The 10958-nt window shown below is 39.1% G+C and overlaps 1 protein-coding gene across 1 annotated transcript in view; it reads left to right on the top strand.

Annotated features, from left to right (window-relative positions):
- LOC106883556 (allantoicase) overlaps positions 1-10958 on the top strand; it is a 51449-nt gene that overhangs the window by 444 nt on the left and 40047 nt on the right. The window lies entirely within an intron of this gene.

Here is a 10958-nt window from a genome sequence, read left to right as displayed (position 1 = left end):
TTCTGCCTTCCAATGAGGTGGATTTTTTTTTTTTTTTTTTCTTTTTGAATAGTTCCAGTGAAATTCTGGGATCTACTCGTATGAGCATACGCTAGAAAACTATTATCATTGTCTTTGAATTTTTTTAATTTTTTTATTTCTTGGGAGTTCAGAATTCAAATGTCGCCGAAGTCGACTCTATCTTTCATCCTTTCGAAATCGATAAAATAACTACCAGTCAAGCATTGGGTCTATGTGATTGACTCCCTCTCTCGTCAAAGACTTTGCTGGCCTTGTGTCAAAAATTAAAATCTTTAAATGTTTTCGTGGGTTAAGGGCGGCGAACACGTATGACAGAATGGGCGAAGGTAAAGAATACGCACACCACCCGTTTTTGGTGGTTAGGGTTTACGCCGAAATCGGGTGGTGTGCGAATTCTTTACCTCTGCCGACAAATGCTTAGTGGTATGTCTTCATCTCTTTACGTTCTGAGTTCAAATTCAGCTGCCGAGATCGACTTAGTTTTTCATCTTTTTAGGGGTGATAAAATAGATACCAGTTTAAGCACTGGGTCGACGTAATCGACTGGCCATACCCCATAAAATTTCATGTCTTGTGCATATAGTGGAAAGAATTATTTGGTGTCGGGAATTAAGGTCTACCACCAGTATCAGTTATGGATTGGGGCTCGTGGGTTCAGGAGCTTAACCATCACTCCATCTGTTTTATCTTTTGTTGTATTTATCATTCGTATTTATATTTTGTATTGAATTTTTAATATCACCTTAATGCTATACCATTTGTTTGTATCTGACCCCAAAATCAAATTGTGTTGGCCCCTCTATGTTGGCCTCTAGTGGCCAATAAAAAAAATCAAGAATCGTTGCTGCGCCGAACACTTAGCAACCTTTCCTCCGTCTCTTTCGCCGAGGTCGACTCTGCATTTAAACCTTTCAGGGCCAGTAACATAAGTACCAGTAAAGTTCTAGAGTCGATATCTTCAAAATTAGATAGAATGGTTATTTCTGTTCTAACCGTTGTGCAATTTGTGAGTAAAGACTGTATAGCCAAATAAATCAACCCACGGATATCGCTGGTGCTTATTTTATCGACCTCCGAATAGATGAAAAGCTTAGCAAAATTTGAAGGAATATAAACGCGGAGTCACAGAATTGTAGCTGCACGTAAATATCGCAAGTTCTTCTTTGTATTATACATAACCCCATATTCATTTATGAAGCACTATGAAAGTGTTAAACCTACCTCAGTACTTGACTGATATTTCATTTTATCGATTCAGGAATGATGAAAGTTATTGTAGCAATCCTTACAGAAAAGATGAAAGATATTTCGTTCGATAGCATATGTAAGAAAGTGTTATCTAACAATAAAAACCGACTGGAAACTATAATAAAGAACCATGATAAACAACTAGCCAACACACAACCCTTAACAATAAAGAGAAACACTTGCGTATCTCGGCGAAGGTAAAGAATACGCACACCTGGTGGTTAGGGATACGCCAAAAACTGGCTGCTATCCAATGACTGAAACCAGTAAAGGTTGAAAAAATAAAAAAAACAAATAAATGAGTGACTGTGTGGAGGCGTAGGAGTGGCTGTGTGGTAAGTAGCTTGCTTACACCCACCACATGGTTTCGGGTTCAGTCCCACTGCGTGACACCTTGGGCAAGTGTCTTCTACTATAGCCTCGTGCCGACCAAAGCCTTGTGAATGGATTTGGTAGACGGAAACTGAAAGTAGCCCGTCGTATATATACATACACACACACATATATATATATATATATATATATATATATATATATTGTGTGTGTGTATGTGTGATTGTCCCCCAACATCGCTTAACAACCGATGCAGGTGTGTTTACGTCCCCGTAACATAGCGCTTCGGCAAAAGACATCGATAGAATAAGTACTAGGCTTACGAAAAATAAGTCCTGGGGTCGATTTGCTCGACTAGAAGCGGTACTCCAGCATGGCCGCAGTCAAATGACTGAAACAAGTAAAAGAATAATACGATGTTGCAACACTTTATGAGACATTAAGTATTACTATTTTGAGAAAACTCTTCTACGTCTGTAGCCCTAGGTAATCAGTCAATGACTTTATAAAAGTGTATAATATATGCCAGGACCACTTGTACCAATTCGCAATTGGCATTATAGACATTGCAGTACAGTGACTTGAAATCAATAGATTAGTCAGAGTAATTTCTTAGTTTCTCAGCTAACTTCAGCCCAGTATTGTAGATAGTTGCACGCACGCTATTGCTTGCTGTCAATAATTTGAAACACCACCGTCGTGTGTGCGTGTGCGTGTGTGTGTGTGTGTGTGTTCACGGAATGTAAAATTGTTCTTGTCGTGTGCAAGCTGGTCATCAGCCTGTATACTAAATTATAGTTTGGCTCCGAGTCAGCTCTGATCGAGCAGATCTGTGGTCAAAAATCGTTCCAACAATGACCAGAGGCTATACTATTATCAAATGTATCATTTAAGACAGTGGGATCTGCTCTGATGTGGTTCTTGACTACTATTTTCAGAAACTCTCGAGCAACTTCATAAGGCGCCCCTACACAAACGCGTGCATAAAAGAATAATACGATGTTTTCGGCGAAAATATTGTTGGTGGTGGGAAAGGTTTCGGTTTCTTGTCATTTAAAAGTTGTTCCAACTCCTTTGTGAAGCCATTTCACTTTCAGTGTCTTTGGGAAAGGTACGAATATCTCACTGCCAGTTTTCCTTGGAAACATACAATATATGTGTTTAGTCATAAAAAGACATCGTTAATCATTAATCAAACAAAATACCTCCCAGTATTAAGTTACGCATTCAAGGTCGTCTTTGCCTTTTATCCCTCAAGGCTTGATAAAATAAATCAACAGACATTTTAAGCATTGCATGCTTTTATCAGAAATCTTTAATGATAATGCTTTCTCATGCTTCTTTCTTCATACCCAGTTCTGCATAAGCCCCCCACATTTTTTTTAATTTGTCCTTGAAATGTCCCCTCTTCTGTCGTCCTTGTGGCAAATTAAAAAAAAACAATTGTTGTTATCGTTTCTTGTTGCAGTTAGAAGAGTAGGCAATCCATTGCCAGTGGTTTGCGTTAGACAGGTTTGAACGACACCTCCCAAAGCAAATAAAATTGTTATCTAGCATTCATTGATTTTAATATTTATGAAGCTGAAGGCGGTGAGCTAGCAGAATCTTTAGCACACTGGACAAAATGTTTAGCTTTATTTCGTTCGTCGTTGTGTTCTGCGTTCAAATTCCGCCGAGATCGATTTAGCCTTTCGACCTTTCGGAGTCGATAAAAGAAGTACCAGTTGAGCACTGGGGTCGATGTAACCGGCTTACCGCCACCCCACGAAATTGCTGGCCTTGTACTAAAATGGGAAATCAATATTTAAGAACCTGAAGGCGGCGAGCTGGCAGAATCATTAGCACGCCGGGCATAATGCTTAGCGACATTTCGTTCTTTACTTTCTGAGTTCAAATTCCGCCAAGGCCGACTTTGCCTTTCATCCTTTCGGGGTCGATGAAGTAAGTACCAGTTGAGCACTGGGACCGATGTAATCGACTAAACTCATCCACCAGAATTTCAGGCCTTGTGCCTATAGTAGAAAGGAATATTTCAGAACCTGAGGGTGGTGAGCTGGCAGAATCGATGGAATTTCGGACAAAATGTCTTGCAGTATTTCTTCTGGCTCTTTTACGTTCTGATTTCAAATCGTGCGGAGGTCAGCTTTCACTTTCATCCTTTCTGGGTTGATAAAATAAACACCAGTTAATAATTGGAGTTGATTAAATCCCTCAAAAACGCTAGCCTTGTGCCTAAATTAGAAAATAATATTTGAAAACCTCCTCGGGATAAATTGCAGGATTTGCAGGTACCTGTAGTTTTTGAGTTATATCTGGGATGAAGTTTTATCTAAATTATTATTTGGCCTTTATCTCTCTGGGACCGATTAAATAAATACTAAATCATATATGGAGATATATTTGATTGACGGCAAGTCAAATTTGAGGCACCAGAAGGTCATGGCGATGGTGATGGTAGTTGCAGTGGCTGTGGCGGCAGTGATGCTGCGCACCACAGAGTAGAAGAAGACCTTAATCCTAATAATTAAGAAATCGCGTTTATAGCGATAGCTCGACTTTGCTTATAATCTCTTCTGGATCAATAAAATAATTACCACTAGAGTATTGGAGGTCGATACAATCGACTATGCTGCTGACCCTTTCACCTTGTGCCTTAGAAAACACCATCACGGTTACAACTGCTGCTGCTGCTGCTACAGCTGCTGATGCCTATTGTTATATTCGTGGGATAACTGCAGAAAAAAAAAAGTGGGGCAGAGCAAAATTAAATGTTTTGCAGAATTTACTTTCTCTCTCTCTCTCTCTATCTCTATTTCTCTCTCTCTCTCTCTCTCTCTCTCTCTCTCTCTCTCTCTCTCTCTCTCTCTCTCTCTCTCTAACTCTCTGTATTGTGAGTCCAAGTCTCATCCTTCTAGGACTGTGAAGTTGTTGGTGCGTTGTTGAATCTTTTATGCTCATCTAGCCCTCACCCGTGTAAAAGACCATTCTACATATCAAAGGCATACTAAACAATACTATCTGATGCCTGCATCCCTTTTTCTTTATTTGCGTGTGTTTGGGGATTTGCAGTAGAGTGGTTTCGAAGAGATTTGGCTGCCATTTCTAGCAGATCAAGGAACAACCTTAAGCAGGGTATTCTTAACCATGGGGTAACCACAGGTCATGGGAATATGGAAGCCAAGGCTGGAGTAATGGCACCCAGGACTCTGAATTATTATTATTATTATTATTATTATCTAAAGCAGCGAGCTGACAGAATCGTTAGCACGCCGAGGAAAATGCTTAGTGGTATTTCGTCCGTCTTTACGTTCTGAGTTCAAATTTCACTCAGGTCGACTTTGACTTTCAACCTTTCAGGGTCGATAAATTAAGTACCAGTCAAGTGCTGGGGGTCAGTCGATGTGATCGACTGACCCCCTTCCCAAATTTCAGGCCTTGTACCAACTGTAGAAAGGATTATTACTATTTTAAGCGGCGAGCTGGCAGAATGGTTAGCACGGAGGGCAAAATGCTTAACAGCATTTCGTCCGTTTTTAACGTTCCGAGTTCAAATTCCACCGAAGTTGACTTTGCCTTTCATCCTTCCGGGGTCGATAAAATAAGTACCAGTTGAGTATTGGGGGTCGATGTAATCGACTAATCTCCTCCCCCAAATTTCAGACCTTGTGCCTATAGTAGAAAGGATTATGATTGTTATTCATCTCACGTTGCTCTGTGATTACTTCCACACCTGGCGCGTGGTACACCGTGCACCTGTTCAGACAACCTCGATTTGATGGCAGGAGTGAGCCACGTACATTTGATCACTATAAACAAATCATTTGTGCAGGTCGTTCGGCAAAAACTGAACGCTCATACGCCGTCTTCGATGGTAGAGTCCATCATTATCATCATCATTATCATCATCATTATCATCATCTTTATCATCATTATTACCATCATTATCATCATCATTATCCTCATTATTACCATCATTATCATCATCATTATCCTCATTATCATCATCATTATCATCATCATTATCCTCATTATCATCATTATCATCATCATTATCCTCATTATCATCATCATTATCATCATCATTATCCTCATTATCATCATCATTATCATCATCATTATCATCATCATCATCATTATCATCATCATTATCCTCATCATCATCATTATCATCATCATTATCATCATCATCATCATTATCATCATCATCATCATCATCATCATTATCATCATTATCATCATCATTATCATCATCATCATCATCATTATCATTATCATCATCATTATCATCATCATCATCATTATCATCATCATCATCATCATCATTATCATCATCATCATCATTATCATCATTATTACCATCATTATCATCATCATTATCATCATCATCATCATTATCCTCATCATTATCATCACCATTATTATTATCATCATCATTATTATCATCTTTATCATCATCTTTATCATCATTATTATTAAGGCGGCGAGCTGGCAGAATCGTTAGCACGCTGAGATCGACTTAGCCTTTCATCCTTTCAGGGTCATTAAAATAAGTACCAGTTACACACTAGGGTCGATGTAATCGACTTAATCCCTTCCCCCAAATTTGAGGCTTTGTGTTTCCAGTAGAACAAAAACTTTATGGGATTTTTTCCACCTGTTTTGTTTCTGGTTATCCATATTGAAAATCCAAATTATTGGCACCTTAGAGGACTAGGTAAAGAAAATAATCCTGTCAGTCTTGCGAAGATGGTGTGGGGACACATTGGGGAATCGCTTGTAGGTCTAGGACCTTGAAAAGGTCAAGATCCTTTTCAGTTCGAGGCTCCGTCACTGGTGCGGCAAAGTTTGTACGTGTGGCATACTACAGGGTTGTAATCTTGTGCTAATGTTAAAAATAATGATAATGATAATTCTTATTTTAAACATGGTATTGTAACTGATGCTTCGTGTTTCGCTTATGTGCTCAATGCGCTGGAAGAAAGAGTGAGCGGGAGGGAGAGCGCGGTCCATCTGTGACACTTCATAATTAGCGACGTTTTTACTGTATAATTGTAACAGTATCACTGCTTAATTGGAAACTCGTTGAATAATTAGTGATAGTCACTATATAATTAGTTAACAGAAAAGTTCTTTATCTATAACTGTTGGCAACGAGGGCTATATAAGTGGTAGCTGACATTATAATTACCGATATCGTTACTATATAATTCGTTGATAGCGAGATTCTTTCTTGCTAGTAGCAATGAGGGCTATAAAAATAGTGGCTGACTTAATTCGTGATTGCATAACTCTGTACTTGAATTAGTGTCGCTGCTGTATAATTAGTGACTGTACCACGGTACAGTCATTAATCATACATCATCACTGTATAATTGATGACAAGACGTTATGGTGACAGCAGCACTAAATAATTAGAAACTGTCTCTATATAATTGGTAGTAGGTGACACTATATGACTGTTGGTGGCATTGAACACCGTACAGGTATCAATGACACTATAATTGGTGACCGTCGCTATATAAATGGTGGCAATTGACACTATATAATTGATTGCGATTACAGTTGGTGACGTGGTGCAAGTGGAGTCACAGGGACTGTTGCCCTAGGCGACCAATTTCGAAAAGAAAAAAATAGTTGTATTAACGGTTAGGAAGCGCAATGTATGCCTTTTCCTCGGCGCTGGCAATCTACGCTATGCCACCATTTACACAAAAGAAGCTGGTTACAGACACCATATATAACTGATGGTAGTAACATTAAAGTAATGATAGTGACTCTATATAAATGGTAAACGTAGCACTTTATAAACAGTGACTATACTATAAATGGTAGAATGGCACTATATAAACGACAGCAGTGGCACTGTATAATTGGTTATAGTACAGTGTTACTATATAGTCTGAAATTGTCTATATATATATCTAGTTTGTGACAGTAATACTATAAACAGTGACACTGTATAAAAGAAAGCAATGACACTGTATAAATAGGTTTCTATGGTGACTACAATTGGTGACACTGTCATTATGCACTCACTATATACACAATACATAAATTTATAGCAGCGATACTGTGTTTGGTGGACATCTTGCTTAAGTTTAGGTTTGAACTCAAAGCCTACACTGTTGCGTCTGGAGAGAGAGCCATTTTCTTTTTGTGCCTTACAATTTAACACACTCACCGATAAAATTTCCACTTATTTCTTATTTTTATTTTCCAAAAATTTCCGTTGCTTCTTGCAACCTTTTCAATAGTGAATCAGAAAGTTTTTTTCTGTTGAAAATGAAATAGAATAAAATAAAATAAAGCACAGCGGAAACAGAACTTTCCAGTTCCAGAAAATCTCAAGTGTGTGGTTGTTGGTGCGATCTTATTATTCATCTGTCCTCTTTCTAAACCAGTTTATCTACCAATCTACACAATAGTCTTGTGATTCAACTTCCTCTCTCTAATGTTTAAGGATCTGTCTCGTTGATATTTAACTGTCCTCAAGTCAGTCCTGCTTGAGCAAATATATTAGGAGAAAGGGTGCCGGCCGTGACAATCATTTATTTATTTATTTATTATTATTATTATTATTATTTTGTTGAGTAGTGTATTTAGTATCACCAGGAGGCGCAATGGCCCAGTGGTTAGGGCAGCGGACTCGTGGTCAAGGAATAATGCAATCCTAGATATACCATGCCCGAACAAGCAAACAAAAAATAGGGGGTGGTGGAATGTCTTTGAATATACGTCCACAGGATCAAACCTGACCTACGGCCAAGCAACGAGGACGTTCTCCAAAGATATCCTCTCCAACGCGTCAGTAAATGGATCAAACCAAGAGAATCTGTATCACACCATCTCGGTGTGGATGAGATGTGAGACTGGTGGCAAGGTTTGGTAATAACTGCTGCTGCTGTTGCTGAGAGCTGCTGCTGTTGAGATTGCTACCGCTGCTGCTGCTGTCATTACTCCATACTACTACTACTACTACTACTACTGCTGCTGATGCAGTTGTGAAGAGCTGCTAGCTGCTGCTACTACTACTCTTACTACTGTTGTGCCAGTACTGCTGCTGCTACTTACTACTACTACTATTACTACTACTACTGTTGTGCCAGTACTGCTATTACTACTACTACTACTACTACTGCTGCTGCTGCTGTGCCAGTACTGCTATTACAACTACTGCTGATGCTGCTTCTTTACTGTTGCAACTACTACTACTACTACTACTACTACTACTACTACTACTACTACTACTACTATTGCTGCTGATGCAGTTGTTGAGAGCTGCTATAACTGCTGCCGCTGCTGTTGCGAATACTACTACTGCTGCTGCCGATGATCTTGGGTGTTACTGCTGCTGTGCAAGTACTGCTATTACTGCTACTGCCAATGTTACTTCTGTACTGTTACAGTTACTACTACTACTACTACTACTACTAGTGTTGTTGTTGCTATTACTACTACTGCTGCTGCTGCTATTACCATCACTACTACTACTGCAACTGCTGCTACAACTACCGTTACGCTGTTTCTACTACTAATCCTACTGCTGCCACCATCTCCACCATCATCGCCACGACCACCACCACCACCACCACCACCGTCGCCGCCGCCACTACAGCTGCTGCTGCTGTTGACGCCATTGCTGTGTGTGCCTTTGCTATCACCTGCATCGGTGTACCTACCTGTTCAGCCGCAGCGTTCCAATTACTTCGGCTTTTGCTGCTGTTCTGGTAAATCAGTACAATGGAAACAAAAGGCAGATGAAACGTCTACAGCAGGGATTCTTAACCCCTGTCTTTGTATCGTGTCCCTTATCTTTCGCCCTGGTGGCAAATAAAAGAAATCATTATTACTATTATTATTATTATTATTATTATTATCGTTATTATTATTATTATTATTATTATTGACCCACAAAACCATTACCCCAAAATATCCCTATACCCACTTCACTGGTGTGTTATCATCATCATCACCATCATCATCATCATCATCATCATCATCTGTAGCAGACTAACAGATGATGATAACAAGATGCCAACATCATTTGAAGAGAAGTGAATAGTTTAGTTTTATTTTACATGTCTTTTGTTCGTTTCGCTCATTCAATTTTGGCCATGCTGGGGCACCGCTTTGAAAGAAATAGTCGAACAAATCGGCCCCAGCATTTATTTTTTTAAGTCTGGTATTTATTCTGCCAGTTTCTTGATTCGGAACGCTATGTTACAGAAATGTAAACAAACCAATCATATATGATGAGGAAAGGTCAATTTGTCAGAAAATGCAAAAGAAAATCACTACATCAGATCTAAAAGGCTCTTAAACAAACTGAAAAATACAGCAGCAGAAGATTTGATTTGATTTTTCTCAAACGAGAACAACTTCGACGAAGATCAAAAAGTTAACAGAAGAAATAACAGATGGTTATGTGCAGACCTTTCTGAAGTTCCAAGTGTTATCCATACAAAATTTCCTGAACCTGTCATGGTTTTAGGGGTTGTCAGCAATGAAGGACATGTGATACCTCCTTTCTTCTTTCCACAAGGCCTTAGAGTTAACTCTACTGCCTACATTGAGGTCCTGGAAATAATTAAGCTCTGGATAGACAGTGTATGCAATTGAAGGCCATATGTGTTTCAGGAAGACTCTGCACTATCACACATGGCTCTAGCAACACAGGAATGGATGGGTGAAAATTTTCATGATTACATAACTCCTAACATTTGGCCTTCTAATTCCCCAGATCTCAATCCATTGGACTATTTTGAGAGAGAGAGAGATCAATGAACACGCTCATAACACCAAAGATTCTTTGAAAGCTGCCATAGTCAGAGTAATGTCCAAAATGAACCAAGACCACTTGGTTCGAGCATGAAGATGATTTAGATCTCATATAGAAGCGGTTGTTGAAGTTGAAGGTGGCTTTATTGAATAACTTTATAGAAAAGAAGGTTTATTTTTATCCTCATAGTATTTTTTGATAAAATTATTGTTATTATATATGTTTTTTATAAACATAAATCTGTCCTCAAATATTTTATGCACCCTAAAACATACACATACACACACGCGCACATACAAAATACACACACACACGTACACATACCTAACACCGACAACCCCACACAAACACGAACACACACACACCCAAATAACCACCTGTTGACCTTCTACCTACACTGTCTACAGCGTCCACTAACCAGTCCTGCTACTAATTTCTTCCACTACGTCATACACACACACACACACACACACACAAACACACTAACAGATAAACCACCAAACCATGCACACACACACACACACACACATATACATACGTACACACACGTTCTGTTATCACACACACACTCGCAGAC

This window comes from Octopus bimaculoides, chromosome 14, assembly GCF_001194135.2.
Source record: "Octopus bimaculoides isolate UCB-OBI-ISO-001 chromosome 14, ASM119413v2, whole genome shotgun sequence".
NCBI lineage: Eukaryota > Metazoa > Mollusca > Cephalopoda > Octopoda > Octopodidae > Octopus > Octopus bimaculoides.
The sequence above is the reverse complement of the archived record's forward strand: the minus strand, read 5'-3'. Positions and strand labels throughout refer to the sequence as shown.